Genomic DNA, 20,455 nt, shown 5'->3' with positions numbered 1-20,455 from the left:
AGTGCTTTGGTTGGTGTCACTAATTAAATAAAAATAAGTGTCAATAAAACCTGGAACTTGAGCATTGAATGTTTGTGCAGCCTTGGCTTCTTGTGGATAAAGACGATTAGTCATCGCTTCTAATTTGACAGGCACGAGTTCTAAGCCTGGCACTTGCAGTCCAAACAAATTATATACGGACTATAAACTAATTAAATAAAAATTCGATTATTTCCAAAGACCACTGATGAAGAGTACTTGGCAATACTCGAAACAGCGTTGTATGGTCAGCCAAATTTCAATAAATTAAATAAAAAATTTTTGTTTTGCCTTTCTTTGCTATTCGAATCGGTCTAACTTTTAAATAGTTTCTTTCGTCATAAAAAGACACGCCATTATCGGCAAAAAAAAGAAAAAAAATTTACCTTAAAAATTAGAATTATAGGAAATATGAACAATAATATTGTTCAGCTTTTCCTTAACGCGATTAGCGAACTTGTAGAGAAACATTTGCATAGCTTCTTTGTAAAATTGCACCCAAAAAAGGCGCTTTACATATAGTAAGTTAAAAAAATATGCATATCAGATGTCTCTACAAAAAGAATAGCTTTGAAACAAAAATAGGCAAGCTCAAAGATTAACTTTCAAATTGTTGAACTTGTGTTTCCAAATAAAGCTGTAGTTTATAAGCTCGTTCTAATTTAAAGCACGGCAAGTGCTTTGGTTGTTGTCACTAATTAAATTAAAATAAGTGACAATAAAACCTGGAACTTGAGCATTGAAAGTTTGTGCAGCCTTGGCTTTTTGTGGATAAACACTATTAGTCATCGCTTCTAATTTGACAGGCACGAGTTCTAAGCCTGGCACTTGCAGTCTAAACAAATTATATACGGACTATAAACTAATTGAATAAAATTCGATTATTCCCAAAGACCACTGATGAAGAGTACTTGGCAATACTCGAAACAGCGTTGTATGGTCAGCCAAATTTCAATAAATTAAATAAAAAATTTTTGTCTTTGCCTTTCTTTGCTATTCGAATCGGTCTAACTTTTAAATAGTTTCTTTCGTCATAAAAAGACACGCCATTATCGGCAAGAAAAAATTTACCTTAGTAATTACTTTTATTTTTATATTAAGTAGCTTAATTATTAAAACAAGGTATTAAAATAACATAATAAGCTTGTTTAAGATGGTATGATCATTTCCTTTTCAGGGGATCAAAGATTTCTTTACAATTTTTCTGTATATCGACCGATAGAATGTTTTTGCATTGAGTGTTTTCGAACATTGAATAGCTTTTTTTAAAACTTTTCTCTATATTCATTAATAAAATACTTTGACATTTAGTGTTTTCAAATAGTGAATACCTATAATAAGCTGCTATGAGCTATAAGATTTTGTTAAGATACTTATCAAAGTTATTTTATTCGCCTCTGTTTGACGTTTCTTTAAAAACGAAGTTTGAATATCTTCTTTACAATACAACGAGAGCAATTTGTTTTCTTCTTCTAGACCTTTCTAGGTCTAGGTCTAATATCTTTTATGAATTCTTTTGTAGTTGTTTATGACAAAAACACATATTCTTATCTTCATTTATTTCCTCTGATGTAACATTGATTTATGAAATAGTTAGGTTTTGGAACTTAGTTTTGACTTGAGCATACATAGCCAATTATTTACGGGGTGAAAAGAATTACACTATTACCAAACAGTATAATTCTGCATCACATAAAAGAGATAGGTTACTTACTTTAAGTAGTCCCTCTTTCGAATTTCAAATAAATCTTTCTAAATGGGTTCTTGTAAAGCTCTTACACAAACTCTGTGCAAAAACATCGTCAATTATTTTAGCCATTTTTCAAAACTAAACTATGGTTTACATATTTCTAAAACCAGTTTTTTGATCGTTTCCTTAATGTATTAGTGTTATTACCTTAAAATGGCGATAATTATTATCACCAGTTGTTATTTGCTGTTAAAGCGATATATGAATGTCAATCCTTTGATCAGCAAAACAAATGGTAGATATTTTAGCTGAAGTGTCTACAAAGATTTGTTCAAAATAGGCTTAGATAAGCACATTTATATTGCAAATTACTTATTGCAAACAAGATGCCCGCTTTTAGTTGCTACTTTGAATATTCATTCACCCTCTCTCATTACTCGTGACTTACAGACCTCTAAGAATTGGTTACCATATCCCTCTTTAGGTCGCTAACGTCGCTCAGGATGCTTAAAAAAGACATGAGAGTAGAAACATTCATAGTTTCGAACTATAGTATAACTTAAGACATGGTTATCATACCCTATTTACACCCTGAGTGATAAAACGACAATATTTTTGACGATACCAAAATTTTAATAATAAGATTCTTTTTAATTTAACTAAACACTTAATTTTGAAGCAACCTGTTGTTCATATTTATTTTAACAAATATAAATAAATGTAGTTTTTAGTTTTAAGATGAAACTAGTTTTGGTGTCCTTATCTATCTTATATAATTTCTGTTGGACATTGTTTATAGATATGCTATATTTTTCTGTTCTATATTGTAATTGTGATACGCTACTTCGATACAGTTCGAGACAAGTCAGTAACCCGACAACGGTACGGTTATTACAGTTCATAGTATCATGAACTATTGTTTATAACTTATGATCTGAACTAATATACTATAAATATATATCTAAAATATTTATTTTATAATATAATAAGCAGTCTGAATTAAAAATTTTATTGCATGTATTAAATTCTTTTTTATAATTTTTTTTTGTTAATCTTGATATAAAATAATGGGTAATGGGTAATCCTCTACTGTGTACTCACTAAACTTTCAAACGCAACTAGGTTATAAATCGTAACCCTAACCAGCCGACACAATGGTTCTATTTTACTTCCTTCTCTAGTTTACGACCTGCTTCACAATAGTGCGACTACACATAAATATTTAAAAAATTGTTTGTTCAATAAGACAATAATAGACGTCATTAAGGCATTTGTATATTTTTGAGTTGTTCTAAGGTTAGCAGGTACAAGTAGCACATGCACTTATGATTGTGTGACACAGAAAAGCCTATTTTATTACCCACAAAAACAAGTGCCATAAAATAATATGCAAACAATAGAATTGCATGAAAAACTTTTTATGAATGATGATGGCACTTCTGTGATGATATCCGAGAAGTTGTTAGTAAAAACTTAATGAGGTAATATTATCACTGCCATAAAAAGACAAGCAAATAAGCAGACAAGCAGATTGATAAACAGATAAACAAACTAATAATACATATGTACATTGTGGAATGGAGAAGCATTAAAAAGGCAAGCACTAGGTTTTGACTTGTTAGCTACCGTTGGCAACAGCAGTTGGTCTATAACTTGAGGGTAGCTATTACAAACAAATAGTTTATTATAAGTGTAGCAATAGTATATCCGATGTACAAATACACTGCATAAATCTTAAACATATACTCAGTATAGTTGTGCATCACCCATGTGCTAATAAAGGTACAAATTTTCCGTACCCTTTCTTTCGAACTGAAGATTTTGCACTGTTAAGCAATTTTCAAAACAAATAAATCTCCTTTATTTTTTAGCAATAATAATTCATAATATTGCCATCATTGCTTTCGAATTATTTCGCGTACATGAAGTAGTGCGATATATGGCATATCTGTTATGTACTGATCTCTGTGAAAGATTTCCACTTTAACGAGCTGTCAACAAATCAATGTGTTAACTAAAAATCACTGTTTTTTAACATAAAATCATGTTTTTCATGCTGTTCCCTAGCACTAAGTTATGTTAATGCTTCATAACAGCATTCACTAGAAATATGTTTACATTGCTCCCACAGTCTTTTTACCTTACATATTTATACGAAATGTAAACAAAATGTTTACGGTGAATTACATAAGAAAAAAATTTTTGTTTCTGATGCTTGATTTTAGTTGGTTTTTTACTGTAATTTTAATAGGTTTATGCCTTTCTCGTTAAGTGTTCTATGACCGTGTCAGGGTCATAAGCCATTTGCGCTTCATCTTTCAGTCATTATTTATTCTCTCTACGGAACCGTTTTACTTGTTGGCGGTTGTTTATGAAAGACGGGTTGTCTTTTTAGTTTAAAAGAATTTCATCATTTTTTCTTTTTCGGTTTTTATTTGTTTACTTTTTTTTTAGCAAATGAAATAGTTCGTTTACTTTGTGCTTAACGAAATTTACACACGTTTGTGTAGTTATGCGAATATGTGCTCTAGCAAATAATCTCTGTGTAAAATCAAAAGTTTAAAAGTTGTACTGCCAATGGCAAGTTATGCTCTTGCACCTTGACAAAACAAATCATTCCGAATTAAGTTACGTTTGTTTTACACAAAGTCTTTAATATGGCATTTAAAAGTTTTGCTTCATCATCGTAAAGCTTATTTAAATAATTTCTTTCAAAAAATATATGAAAAACTATACTATATAGTATAGACAATAGAACAAAGAGAAAGATGTTTATGCAGTTTTAATAATATTAACTTTATAATCGTAATCCTGATGATGACTCTCAAGGCGAGTCGAAATATAGAGTTTAATAAAAAAATATTAAAGTTTTATTATTGACAATCCAGTGAGAGAGTGTAATATGCGGCACCATCCTGTTGAAACCGAACACTTTTCGGACTTGCTTCGCGAACTTTTGAAAATAAGAGACGTTTTTTATTTTCTTTATTTAAACTATTTATGTCACCAGCTCTTTAATTTACCCATAAAGTTTTTTAGGATATATGTATTATTAACCCACTGGCTGCATAAGTCAGTTACATTGCGAAATCAAAATCTTCTATAAAAATAATCGATTTCCTAACGGAGTTCTGAGAACAGAAATCAGAAGAATTTATGTTAATATCCGTTCTAACAGGGCATTTGGCTGTAGGAGAAGATGGGGCCAAACTCAGCCTAACCTGTAGTATTCCCTGTAGTAAATTTTTACCGGCGCTCGTAGAAAAGATACCAGAACAACTGTTGTGTCCGTTGTCAGGATGAAAAATCTCAGGTTCTTAAGAATCTGAGAAAATGTTTCATTTTGATGGCTCATTTGATTATATAGACCGAAAAATGCGCTCTGTACACATTTTTTTTTAAAAAAAAATGTTCAGAGTTAATAAATATTACTTAAGCTTTAGTTTTTATATGATTATTTTTAAAAAATAAGTACAAATATAAACACACAATCTGTCTTTCGATAAATAATAAAGTTTTTGAGTGTTACCATATTAAAAAGAATGCGTACGATAAAACAATCTTAATAATGGATATTCAGAAACAACAGTGCTGTTATTTGTTAAATGATCTCCACAGAATCAGAATTTAAGTTGGGCACTTGGAACTATGATAGGATTTGATTTCATAGGAGCTACGGTAACACCAAAATATCTATATTACAATATATACATTATAAACAAAGTTTAAATGCGGATCGTAAAACAAATTTAATTTACAATCTAATAACTTAAAGATATAGCAGTTATCATACTTCACTCTCATAGCATCATTTTTAGTTCATTTAGAATCTCAACTGCTTATAGTTTGCTTGGGCATTGAAATTTATATGTATATAAATTTCCGTCATTGATATCAACCAATCTACTTGAGTTCTTTTATCTTTAACTTCTAAGAGTTATATTTTCTTTTAGAGCTATTACTGTAAAACCTTATATCATTTTCATATCATAATCAGGGCGCCTTATACAAACAAATAGAAATAAACACATGCTTCTAGCAAAATATACTAATATAAAAAAAATAAATTCACCTCTCCAAACAACAGATAAACCGCCACACATATTGCTTATAGCCCATATATACAAATTCCATTCAAATTTTAGACTAGAACACTAAAGTCTAATCTAAGAGCAATATATTATGTATGCATGTATGTACATATATAGCAACAAACTTGTAACAATAAATTTATAGCTGAAATGATAATTTTCATTATTTCGGTAGTAATTATAATTAATGGAAGCATTAAAAATTCATTATATTAACAAAATTTATATAGAAACTTATTTTGTTTAATTTTTATTATAATTTTCTGCGGCAGAATCTTAAAATGAAATATTAAAATTTTTAAGTTAAGAATTTTTATATATTTAGACATTCATAAATGTTAGATTTTACACATGATATATGAATTTTCAACAACTTTATGAGATGTAAATAAATTTATTTATACTTTACTTTACTTTTAAACGTTCAAATAATAATTGCATTCATAAGACTTCATTGCAAAAACCGCAGAATTCGCAATAATTGAGGCGATATTTGAGTGCAAGGTCATGTACGAACTTTTATTGAAGTCATTAACAGCACAAAGAATTTTATATATGTAATTTATCTTTCTGCGAATGAATGCTTCAGTTGTTTAGAAGAAATTTTAATGGGAATTGCAATGACTTTGTTTTAAAGACGTTTGATCCATTGTTTATGTCTCGTCTGAAAAAACTATAACTCATATCATAGATTTACTGCAAACTTTCATGAACAATGACTGTAAGAAGAAAACAATTATAATTTTTTTATATCAGTTTTGAAGTTATTCTGACTCATTTTAAACTCGTAAAGTAAATTAGTGCTATAACGAATAGATATTCGTATTCGTATATATAGAAATTTAGAGAATCAGAAAGTTTGATTAAATCAAACAACGGGAACAAATTCGCTTTATAAAACAGTACTCAAAATATTCTTCAAGATAAAGGAAAATATTTTTACTCTAAATATATGTACACATATAAGTATACATCCCAAAAAAAAAATTTAAAACATATACCCCATAAATATCAAACACAAATTCAAACGTTTAAAGTACCAAACTTCACAATTTTACTTAAATGAAAATCATTTATTGACTCTTTCGTAGTAAGTCAAATGTTCTATTATTCAAACATGAATAATAGAATCTATACAGAATCATAGTTCATGAATTCATAAAGTGAATCTCATTTAATAAAGTTCACGGAAAGCAACTACAGTGATAACTATTAATTATCTGTTTAAATTTTGCTCTGAAGGTATGCTCTAATCAATTGTAATACGAGGGCGATTTGATAAGTCAGTGACTTTTTGAATAAAACAATTTTTTTTTCGGTAAATAAACATTTTATTTTTCTACATAATCACATTTCAGCTCTATACATTTAGTCCAGCGTTTTTCTAATTTTCTTATTCCCTCCAAATAATAGGTTTTCTAAAAGCTCTCAAAACACGCGTTTGTTTCGGTAATAACTCCTTCATTCGACTCAAATCTCTTACCGCCCAGCCATTTCTTTAGGTTTGGAAACAGAAAATAGTCGCAGTGGGCTAAATCTGGAGAATATGCTGGATGGGGTAGCAGTTCGTATCCCAATTCGTGGATTTTGGCCAGTAATATGATTAAGTACACGAAATTCACTTTTTTCCATTTTCGTAAAAATTCACGAGGTTGTCTGCTTTGAACGGCTATCAAACTCCAACTGAACGACGTAGCTTGTTCAAAATTAGAAAGTTGCCTACTGGTAGATTACAGCTGACGTCAGCACTGTTGCATTTGGAGTAACTGCGCGGGCAATTCAAAAAGTCACTGACTTATCAAACCGCCCTCGTATAAGGAAAATAAGTTTGCGTAATGAAGCATAAAATATTTCTAGTTTTGCAAATTGGCTTGCTATTAGTCAAATATGTCTTACATATTATTAATATTTACTTCTGCGGAGAATTTATATGTGCTAAGATAACAATGTTGCACTGTGTTACATTTCTTTTAGATAAGTTACATTATTCAATTTTTTTTAAATTATTTATTATTAAATGTATCGAGCTACCTGGTTTGAAATATTTCATGTCGAAAGAACGCAATATGAATCTATTACCAGAAATCAATCATGAAAGAATATTCGAAAAAATAGATTATATAGTGGGACATAGCTCCGCAGAACTATATACACCACTTGCACCAAAAATTTCTTTAGTCTTGGCACCGACAACATCCTCTTTGAAGCACAACGACACCATGAAACATTTTTTATGCTTTTGTACAACTCTCTTTAGACCGAGATAAAATTTTTCGCATTCGACTTTGTAAGTAGCTTAAATATCAGCTTCTCATCTCTTCCAAATATTATTCGATTTTTCAAAAGGAGTTAAAAATTTGTAATAAAATTATCAAAATAGTATTGAAAGCACAATGTACCTTTACGCTCTTAGTCTTACTGCCATTTTAGAAATCCTTCCAAAAATGTGGTTTTAGTATAAGGAAAAGATTATGAAGACAAATGGGCATAGTTTTTTAATTTGCAGGTAATAATTTACAATTATTATTTGCGGTAAAATAAAATAACTACAAAGCAACTTTATATCGCTTCAACAATATTTTAAAGGTAAAAGCACACGTTTAGTAAAAAAATAGTTATCTCTCAGCCAGATAATGCAATAGTGATAGAATGAAATAACATTAGTTGGAATGTAATTTACGCTAACCCTAATACTCTAAAAAGGAAAAGGGAACCTAAAAATGTTGTCAACTACACTAATTGTGAACAATATAATTTGGCATAAATTATACGAAATCTGTCAAAACTTTAGATAAACCAAGGCAGAAACCAAGTGGTAAACAAATATTTACGTAAATTCTAAGAGGAGCTGACATGAAAAGGAAACAAAAACATTTATAAAGGTGTACATAAATAATAAGGACTCAAGTCCTTGCGGGTTTTCTTGTTGATGTATGCTTATGAAGTTCAACACAATAAAACCACAAATTCGATATACTTACAAATCGAAAGGACATCGCCAAATTAATACAAAAGCTCATAAACAAATCAACGTTACTCTTCTTGAAACTTTGTGACAGGTGGACAAGTTTGCAGCTTTAGTTTTGCTGCAACTTACATATGACATATATTCTAAAGTAAACATATCAAATAAGATGATAGTATATGTAAATAGTATGTAAACGAATTTCGTAGGAATATTAAATATATGAACAGAAATTTGGAAAACTAGGATACAGTGGCGTAACTACAGGGAAGCAACTGGAAGCAACGCTTTCGGGCCCCCGAATTTAGGGGGCCCCACTATAAATTTTTGTATTCATTGTATTTCTTTTTAATAAATTCTCAAAAGTGGGACGAAACGTTTTTTGTTGGAATAACTTCATATTGCATTTTATAAAAGATACGTAAATTTTAAATTTAAAGTACATAATATGTACATTAAGACTGAAAAGTTTTCGGAAATTCTCATTTAAAATTCGCGCGCTGTATATTTTTCGATATTTTAAGTTTATGTAGTTTGGCAGCACTGTCCTTAATTACTATGCCAAAAATGAGCTCGATCTGTCAGACAGTTCGTTTACGGCAGCTGTTGAAACCAGTTCACCTCAGTAGTGCGTTGCGAAATGTCTTCGACGGTCGTACGACCGTCCTGGAAGGCTTTGTACCACTCATAAACTTGAGTTTTCGATAAAACTGATTCCCCATAAGCCTTTTGTAGCATTCGCAACGATTCTGCACACGAAATTTCGTTCGAAACACAAAATTTGATGCAAACTCTTTGTTCAATATTTTTTTCCATTGTTTTTTTCGCAACGCCCTACTGAGGTGAACTGGTTTCAACAGCTGCCGTAAACGAACTGTCTGACAGATCGCGCTCATTTTTGGCATAGTAATTGTCCTTAATTGCTGCCAAACTACATAAACTTAAAATATCGAAAAATATACAGCGCGCGAATTTTAAATGAGAATTTCCGAAAACTTTTCGGTCTTAATGTATGTACTTCAAATAAAATATTAAACCTATTTATGAAATAAAAAAGTTTTTTTAAGAAAAATATGTGTCTTGATCGAGAGTTTATATGGAAGCTATATCTAAATTAAAACCCATAATTTTGTACGTTGTCTTTTGCAAATATCAGTACTGTATACACCATATTCCATTTAAATACCTTTATTAAAAACGGAGAAACCTCATATCCGATTGTTAAGTTTATATCACAGCTACAAGAAATAGACGTCCAATTTCAATCAAATCAAATGGTGAACAGGGTGCGCTCCCGAAAAGTATGTGTATAAAGTTTTATTCGAAGAGTTCAAAAGCTGAGAGAGTAGTTTGAACTGTAAAAGTATACTGATATATGTATACTTAATGGTATTTTCGAAGTTTCCTTTAATGCGTTACGAAAATCTTGACAAACCTTATATACCCTTTTTACATTTTTTCGTGTAAAGAGGGGCCCCTTAGTATGTTGGTAGGGGCCCCTTAGTTAGAGTTTGCTTACAGGCCTAAAAAATGTAGTTACGCCACTGCTAGGATATGTGACAAAAATAGCAAATTTAAAGTTCTGAATTTCTAGTAATTGTTCAGAGATGATTTAAATGAATTTCATATAGATTAGGTTGGAGTGGAGGCATTATATCCAAGAAAGCGCACTTGAGTTCAAATAATGGCCCATTGTGGTACCACAGTAATAGCGTTGATTCGTACATAGACTAGGCCAGTATACGACCAACGCCGAAAAAGGCAACGACTCCCCCATTAAGTAAAAGTAAACCAATCTCACAATTCTATAAATTTGGCTAAATCCCTAAAATTGCAGGATGACAGCTTGATAAGAAAAGTGGACCCGAAGATTTTTAATTTTCTTTTAGCTAAATATGGGCACTGAAGCATGAGATGAATAACATTTTCCTCCTCATCCTCAGAAAGACACCCGCTTTGAGTTAATTTAAGTACATATAACATATTTGATAACATCTTTGACTATTTTTATTTAGAACTGATTTAAATTAATTTCATAAAGGTTTTATGTTGGAGAATAATGCACCTTCCACATAACTTACATAAATTTATTTGATTGTTGATTATTATTTTTTATGGATGGTTTAAATTAATTTGGGAAAGGTCTTATGCTGGAGAGTAATGCAGCTTAAATATAATTTACATACATGTATTTAATTTTATTATAGAATATTATAATTCAGGCATGATTTAAAATGATTTTGAAAAGGTCTTATTTTGGAGAGTAATGCAGATTACCTATAACTTACATACATATATTTGGGATAATTTAAATTAATTTCGGAAAGGTCTTATGTTGGAGAATAATGCACCTTACATTAAATTTATATCCATATATTTGTTTATATTATTGACTGTTTTAAATTTAAAAAATCCATTAAAAATCAAAGTTTTGTGAATTTAAATTTAGTTTATGCACATAATACACATAAATATAGAAAATATTCAGTTTCTAGTTATATAACCCTGTTGTTTTGTATATTAACTAACATTTAATATCTTTGTCATTGGTAACATAATTTTTTTTATGACAACATGAAGTTCATAGTAAAGATTATCAGTTTTTCTAATCAAAAACTATTTTTATTCAAGCACTTTAGCCTTGCCCTTAGGTATGTAGGAATGAGAAATAACTCGTAAACTTTATATACATACTTATATACATACATATTTAGATATGTATAACTTGAAAAATAAACATTGTCACACAATCAGTGATAAGAGTATTCTATCACTTTCAACTAGACACTTGCTCGTTGATACCAAACCAAAACCCAAAACCGTAACCATGCATCATACAACATAAGTACGTGTGTAAACATATTATAAACAAATACGAGTAGGAAGAAGCACTAGTATCAATAAAACTATAAAGATACACTCGACAGAGTAGGGGAGTAAAAAAACTTAAATAGCTCATGACCATAAAATAAGCAAATAATACTTGTATTGCGCTATAAGCGGTACTTAAAGAGTCTCTTGCGGCAGAGCAGCAAAGAGCAGCAGTACTTCAACATAGAAATCATTAAAAAAGTTTCAAGTTTCAATTTAAAATTTTTTTTATTTATTATTTTTTTAATCTAAAAAATTGCATAGCATATTAAATATTTTTTTTTTTTTTGGTTTACTATATACAAGTATGCAGGCTTATTGGAACGAATTGTGTAAGATTCTTGTTGGTGTGGTAAGTGTGGCCAGCATGTGGGTGCGCTTTTGGCAACACTCTTGTTCATCTAAAAAAGATATTTGTTGTGTCATTTTACACAGAAAAACCGAATGTCAGTTTTTTCCAGCGTTTTTTCACAGCTTTACTAAGGTTGCCTTAGTAAAGCACCGAATGGTGGGTTTGACATGTGCGCCAAATTCAATCACAACTGCAAAGTCATGTTCAAAATTGGTTGCCCGGTTTTTTTTTGGGTCAATAAAGAATTTATTACAATTTTTTGCTTTTCGGAGACGGAAGTTATGAGTATCATGATTTATGAACAATTTTTTTTCATTTCAGAAAATTGTGCATATAATGTGAAAATGTTAAGAATTGTTCTCGCAGTTCGAAGGAAACTAAAATAAAAATATTGAAATTTGTTTGAAAATTCATAGATACATTACAATTAATTACAGACAAGAAGCTGGAGAACAATGCTTAAGAAGAGACTTCTGCAGTCGGATAAATGATCGGAGACACAAAGATTAGTGTAAGGAACGCAAAGAAACTAATTAAATACACAAAATGGAAGCAAGGTTTAAAGACTACCTATAAACAGATAAATATTTTATATAAGTTCGATTTTCTGATTCTACATTGATGAATAAAATATGTACTCTTAACATTTTGAGAAAAGGGTGATGAAAGCAGGTGGAATGATTGAATCTATGAATCTTTTTTTGCAGAAATCAGGAAGCTTAGTATATCAGTGAAACAAAATCATATATTGAGTACACTTTTTCGTGGGTAGCTGATTCATTTAATGTGTAATGATTGCATCTATCAATCTATCCTCTATTGGAAATCGGGCTGCTTAGTATCACGTATGTTAGTGCTTAGCGTAGTTAAATTCATATAAGGTGTAATGATTGCATCTATGAATCCATCATTTAAAGGCGAAAGAAAAGCTTTATAACAATGTGTAAGATAATTAAAATGTCACTTTATGATCATAAATATAAATACCTTTAATTTATTGAAATCAAACGTTTTAGTCTTAAGTCCCCATTACTTTATATAACACGTACTTTTAATGATACAAATTAAAAAATTAGTAGAACGTTCTGACATAATTATACTCAATTTGTATAATCAATATTATTTCAAAATGTTCTCAAAATTCTTAATAATAACTTAAGCTAATTTATAATTAAAAAAAATTAGTTTTTAAAACATATCGATACTACAAAATAATTACTAAGCGAAATTTAGTTTTTTAAATATTTATTTATTTAAATATAAAATCAAAACTATTTCAATTAAATTAAAATTTAATTCTTTTTGAGTGTTGTTAGCCAAACTTATAAAAATAAATCAGTTGATTGTGTAAATAGGCATAACCGGTAAAATTAATAGGAAACCACGGTCTGGATAAAATCTCAAACAAACACCATCGCTAAAATACAGAACCAGGATCTCTCCAGACTATCAGTTTTAATAACTAACTTCTAGCCTATGGGAAAGCATATGACCAGAATACGAATCCCTCATAATATTTACTGCCTGAACTGTAACCAGAGAGAAGTATATGTCCTGTACTTTTGCGGCAGACAGAAATTGCTCTTAATGAGCCGCTCGACAATTAGGACTTTAGATGAGTCGTTTTGGAACTTTAAGAATTCTACTATACACGCTTTACTGTTCAATCTAGGTAATAAATTGGAACGTCAGTTTGTATCATTTGTTACCATATTACGAAGTTATTACTATTCTACTATTCTATATTCTTAAAACAGAATATTTCTACTGGATACTTTAAAAATATTTTTTTTTTTGCGAAATGGGTCAATATATTCCATTACTACAGTAATTGTAATTTTAATTATAAATTTCTTTTAATAAAAACACGTTCACACAGCAAAATATAATTTTATCTTAATTTTGTTTTCCATTTTTGTATTTTTTATTTTTTTTTTTGTAAAGAATTATTCACAAAATCAATATCCATTTGTAGTACTGCAATTTATGAATTTTATATTAACTTGATTTTGTACAAATTACAGTTTAATTGTAATTTAAGTTTTTAGATTTTTCTGTAAGATTAGGTTGTTATTTCAACTTAAGTTTGATTAGTTCAACTTGAGCAAGTAAAAAGAATCAATTGAGACTAACATGTAAAATTACAATAAAATTACAATTGATAACTCGTGCTGTGGGAATAACATAGCCTATAACATCGTTTAATGTCGGGAAGACGAAAAACTGCGTTTCTGAATTTTTTTGTTCGTAAGAATGATGCAAATAGTTCAATTTACATAGGCTATGCTGGCAGACCAAAAAACACGCGTAGACCATTAAGGTGCATTGCGATACCAGATAAGAGTCCAGATACCAGATAAGATTTTTTAGCAAAAATGTATTTTATTATGATTTCAACAGAAATCTCAGGTATGTGCTCCAGTCCGGTAAAACTGAAAGCCCCCAAGTATTTTTGTCGAGTTCTCGGATAACCTGGCACTTACACAGTAGATGCTACAGGGTTTTCTTTGCATCCGGCTCGTTGCATTTCCTACATTAAACGTAGTTAAAGTGTTTAACTTTATTTTCTTATCATTATTATTATAAAAATATATATAGTTGAAATCAATGAATTTAAAGAATTTTTTATCAAAATCAAATAGCGCATAAATTAATGACCATATATAAACAACAATTATAGATAATTGTTTTATTGAGGAACTGCTTAGAGTAGGAGGTATTTATGTTTTTAGTATAGTTTGTAGATAACTTCTTCTATAAAACCTTTCTTTCAGTGATTACATTTTTTTTATTAAACTTAGTATTTTAGCCAATATACAAACACAAAATTTTATTTGAAGTTTATGTACATTTATACATATTTTATTAATGCTAACAAATAGTTTATAAATTCCTTAACATGGTATATAGGCAATTCATTAAACGGTAAGTAATGTTCCTACGGCTGTAAACAAAAGAAAGTAATATTTTATGCTCCACAGAACAATAATCTTCAATTAAAGCTTATTCTTATAATGAATAGGAATAAATGCCACAAAACTCTTTCATGAAATAAAAATACCAAAGGCGATATTAAAAGGTTATTAGGTAGCCCGTAGAATTGTTATTGGGTTAAAAGTAACTGTTTAAGCAGTTAAAACAAACAAAAAGTTAACCATAATGGGGTTTTGGTTTCTTTTACATTGCGTTTGTTGTTAGTATTTATGTTGTTGTTGTTGTTGTTGTCTGTGCATAATAAATTTAGAACTATCGTGTTAGAATGCAAACCAGAAAAGCCATTCATCATTCAAGTTATTTGGATGCCAAACAAAAATTGTTTACTAACCAAAATATTGTTCTGTGCTACCAATTAATTTGTGTTAATTTTGTTTCTACTGCTTATTTTAGCCTCATCTTTTTTTTTTCTTTTATAACCGTTTCCGTACTTCATTAGCGTATTTTTAGTGTTATCTCAAGTTAACCTTTAAGAGAAAAAGGTTGAAAAAATTTATTGTTAAAAAATAAAATAAATTAAATGTGAATTAAAGAGGAAGACTCCATGTAAAAAGTATCTAATTATGTGTTTTTGTTCAAAATTCGTTGGTAGAATCATTAACAACGTACACAACAAAAAAAAAACGTATATATTTCGAAAGCCATGAAGAACTCATTAAACTGCAAAGCGCAGCTGCTTAGCCACACCGTTTCTGTCTAAGCTCCATTTGGTATATATTGCAATTAGGTTAATTAAGGGAAATTCGAAATGAAATGGTAGCGCAATAAATAAATTGTTACATTCCATGCATTTCAATTTGCAATACTCGTCTCGTCTACGCGCAAAACTTTTAAATCTGCTCTTCCTCAATAACCTATCTCTGTCCATGGCCCCATGCAAACGTGGCGACTGCCAGTACGATATTGCGAGTACATTTTTTATTTATTTTATTTAAATTAAAATTCGTTACTTGTTGAATCAATTAAATTGGTTATACGTATACAAATATTTTGAGTCAAACACATTTTTTTGCTATCTATAGTCGTTCACATTAGTCAATTATAATTAGTGTACAAATGGCCGCACATCTTGTTTGCTCTCCAAAGATCCATCCGTCAGCAGCCAGCGTGAATTAAAGTTTAAATTGCGATATGAAAAGACAATCGAGCGCGTACATATGCCAATCTATGGTACATACATGGAAATTGCTTCACGATTCGTTCATACTTATCGGACATATATTGACCAGACATTCACTTCAGACTTTCACAATTGTGCAGAATTCATTGATTCGAGAAATTTATGATAATTTAAACTTTTTTAAAATTCAATTGCACGTCATGATTATGAATCTTGAATCAAGCAATGAAAATATTTCATATTGAAAATTTTAAGATTTTCTTCGGGAAAGTCGGAATTACACAGAGTGTGCAGTGTAATTTGCGCTGTATGCAATGTGAAATTGAAGTAGTCCCATGTGCACAAGTGTATTAAAATGAATAGATACTATTCTTTTTTTAAATACATGATTTTCAAAGTAACGAACTTAAGATTGATTTTAATAGATAAAATTAATAATTGATAAAAATAGATATAAAACTTGCTTTACGACTAGACATTCATGTCTTTAAAGATCAGACAGCACCGCCATAAGCCAAAACTAAACTTTCTTTATTATTTTTAATTCCTTACAGATGGTTTGCAGCGTAGAGCTCATACCTTTCTATCCTTTCAAACCCAATTATATCTATTTTAAGTAAAAACCAATCAAATAACCATTACTTTTTTATAATATATTTTATATTTATATATATGTTAGTAGTTTTATATATTTATTTTAAATCTTCAAGAAATAAGATTCAAAAAATAAAGTAAACATAAAATACAAAAAATAAATAAATATTCTAAACAATATTCAAAGCACCGACAAATAAAATTGGTATTTTTTAGTATGAAACAAGATAAGTTCGGGTTGACTTTTGCGAAGACTCAAGATATTTTCCAAGGATGAGTACGTCACAATTTAGATATATACTATACAATACAATTTTTAAACATAATCAGATATTTATAAATACATATTTATATAAGTATATACATACAGATATATCTTTCGATATATGTTTTATATCACAATTGTTCTAATTATTTTCATAAATTTGATTGTCGCACTATTGTTTCCATTTCCATTGTTTTAGAAGAGAATATATGGCTCATTTGAGATAATAATTTTGGAGCAGGATGTCAACTAGAATTTTCTTATTATCCTTATGAATAATTGGATCGCTGATGTTGAGTTCACATCTTATCAAATTCTGAGCTGTGTTCGGAATTGTATGATGAGGGTGTTGAGACTTGAAATTAATAGATCGTCCAGTATTTGTAAGTTTTTGATACCAATTTATTTCAATATTATTGTTATGTCTATGGTATGGTACATGGTATGGTAATGTACATGGTACATTAGGACGAATGACATCCTCGAGGATCTCATGATAGATCCGACCATGGTACATTAGGACGAATGGCATCCTCGAGGATCTCATGATAGATCCGATCAAAAAATACATAAAGGATAGAGCCATGAAATTATTTACTAAATCTGACAAGGTTACCAACACTGCGTTATCGAAATCTCAGAATGGTTACGCCGAGGTATGCAGATCTGAAGTTGCTTAGTCTGATGAAATGATAAACAATAATCTAGTGAAGGCGTAGGTAATAAAGAGTAAAAGTGCTCAAGTGCACTGACTCCACTAGCGTCAACATAATATAATAATATGTATTTTGTAATGTTATTGAAATATATTTACATTAAAATCTTAAAAATTATAATTAATTTAACATTGATTTTGGTTTTTTAATTTAAAAAGTTAAATAGTTTGTCTCTTATATTTCACAACAATTTTCAGTTGTTAACTCTAACTAGTCAAGTGAATCTAAGTAATAGCTGAACAACTAGCCATCTACCTTTCGTCACACTAAATTGGCTAAATTACAATTGCAGGAAATATTTTTGTTCATATGTTATATGTATGTTCTATTGTAATATGTACATATACATACATATATAATTTACAAGTGTTTTACTCTTTTAGTTATACAACACAACTCCCATATTGTGTGGATATGTACTGGCTGTAACAAATGACAAACAATTTTCTATTATTCCACGGTTTGAAATGATTTTTTTTCTCTATGTGGCAAAAAAAATTGTTTGGTAAAATAAAATGATACTTTTTCAGTAGACAACGAAAACTGTTCAGAAATGAAATTATTTTTTGTTTAAATTGTATTTTAAATTGTGCACGTTCATGCCATATAAAATCGTTACAAATGAATTTTTCTACAACCAAGTAAAATCTGAAGCAAACGAGGAAACAATGCCTCCAGAGTTGGCAGCCAAATGACTGCCAATCAATGGTTGTAGTTTCAAACAATAATACGGGTAGTAACTGCTGAGGTGTGTCTGGATTTAATGGACTTTGTTTTATAAATGTGTAACTATACCAGTATATATACTACTATATATACAATGGCTGCTGGCATATATTGCCTAAATGTGTTATATTAATAAAAATTATATGAATAAATAATAAATTGTAATTGAACTATAAAATAAAGTATTCATATATATATGTATATATATATATATTTATATATGATTTTTTATATGTGTATATCTGTTCACATATTTGTCTGCACTCGTATGTTGCCAAAGTATAACAAAATTGCAACACAAACTATTGACATATTTTCAACATAGAAATTGAAAGATAAATATTTGCATATCACTCAATGACTGCTCTCCAGACTATCTGCTACATTTTGCAATTTATCTATTTTTATTATTTATTCATTTTTGCTAGCATGAATCTTTGTGTTAGTTTATAGTACATACTTTAATGCTCAACTGTTCAACTATTCGCTTGTATTTGGTGTCAAATGTTAAGTAATCTGCACTTTGTCAAAGTCAACAATTCATCATATCTGCAGATATCCCAGTTCGCCTCTTGCCATATTAACATTGTAAGCTCGTTAAATGTATTTTAATTTCTTTATGCCAATTGTCAATCAAAATGTCAGCAAAAACATTTCAATTTAAAAATCATTATACAAATATGCATAAATGTAACTCAAATACAAACGATCTCATATAAATGTTTATGTTATTTATTTACACTACACTTGCCCCTTGGGGGTTAACAAAGTATCGTTTTTGCATAAAATGTTAAGTATTTCAATTATTTGCAAAAGCTGCCTTTGTAATTTATTTGAAGACTTTTTTATTTATTGTTTCAGAAATCATTTTCATTTATTTTTGGCATTTAATTAGGATTTCAAGTTCATTTTCTCCGTGTATTGACAGTTTGATTAGGATTTTTCTAATTGAGTAATCTGACAATTAATGGCTTGGCCTAAAGAATATTAATTATTTACGTTAAGCAGTCTCGTATTGTTGAAAAATTTTCCCAAAATTACACTTTTTTCCCAAAAAAATTTTAAAGAAAATTTATTACAAATAAGAAGATGAATTGATTTAAGCTTTGGAAATAAGAAAAATCTTTCGCATATAAATTTTTTTTACTAATTAATCTTAAAAGAAAAAATTAATAATTTATTTATATTAATCAATAATTGCAGAATAGATTTTATGTATCATTATAGGAATAAACAGGATACCAGTTCCCAACGAAGCGGAGCACTGCAACAATGATTGATCTTTTGTGCTGCAATGTATTATTATAGCTTATAGTTATATATTAAGTAAAAAATCTACAACTCGTAATAATTGATGAGGAAACTGTGATTGGAAGGCATATCCTTCAAATATCTTGAGTTAAGATTCTTAACACACTATTAAATTTGATAAGGCATACCATTCAGAAGATTAATAAAATATTTCAAAAGTTGAGCTTTGGAAATATCATCTATCATGAGATCCTCGAGGATGTCATTCGTCTTAATGTGCCATAGTACATTACCATACCATGTACCATACCATAGACATAACAATAATCTTAAAATAAATTGGTATCAAAAACCTACAAATACTGGACGATCTATTAATTTCAACTCTCAACATCCTCATCATACAATTCAGAACATAGCTCTGAATTTGATAAGACGTGTACTCAACATCAGCGATTAATAAAATATTTCAAAAGTTGAGCTTTGGAAATATAAAAACCCATGATGTTGAATCGAATACAAATTATTTTTTTTTATCAACGCATTTAATGGCAAATATGTCGCCTCAAATCAAATAACAATTTTTATTACGTATTTTCATTAATTAGAACTTAAAACAATAGATCTCAGGCATACTTTGGCCTTCCAATGATAATAACGCTGTGCGATAAAAATAATCTACTTTTTCTCTTTTTTCATTTTTCAACGATTTTAGGTTAATTTGGGTCTGCTGTACTTAAATTTGCAACCCATTTTTCAACCCATTTTGGGTTTTAGGCAATAACCGGTAAGAAGTTTAAGA

General features: G+C 29.5%; 1 protein-coding gene across 1 annotated transcript in view; it reads right to left on the bottom strand.

Annotated features, from left to right (window-relative positions):
- Window positions 1-20,455, bottom strand: part of LOC119685136 (extracellular sulfatase SULF-1 homolog) — a 163,110-nt gene that overhangs the window by 117,405 nt on the left and 25,250 nt on the right. The gene's annotated exons all lie outside the window — the stretch shown is intronic.

This window comes from Teleopsis dalmanni, chromosome 2, assembly GCF_002237135.1.
Source record: "Teleopsis dalmanni isolate 2A chromosome 2, ASM223713v2, whole genome shotgun sequence".
In the NCBI taxonomy this organism is placed as follows: domain Eukaryota; kingdom Metazoa; phylum Arthropoda; class Insecta; order Diptera; family Diopsidae; genus Teleopsis; species Teleopsis dalmanni.
Note: the sequence above shows the minus strand (reverse complement) of the source record. Positions and strands in the feature narration are given on the sequence as shown.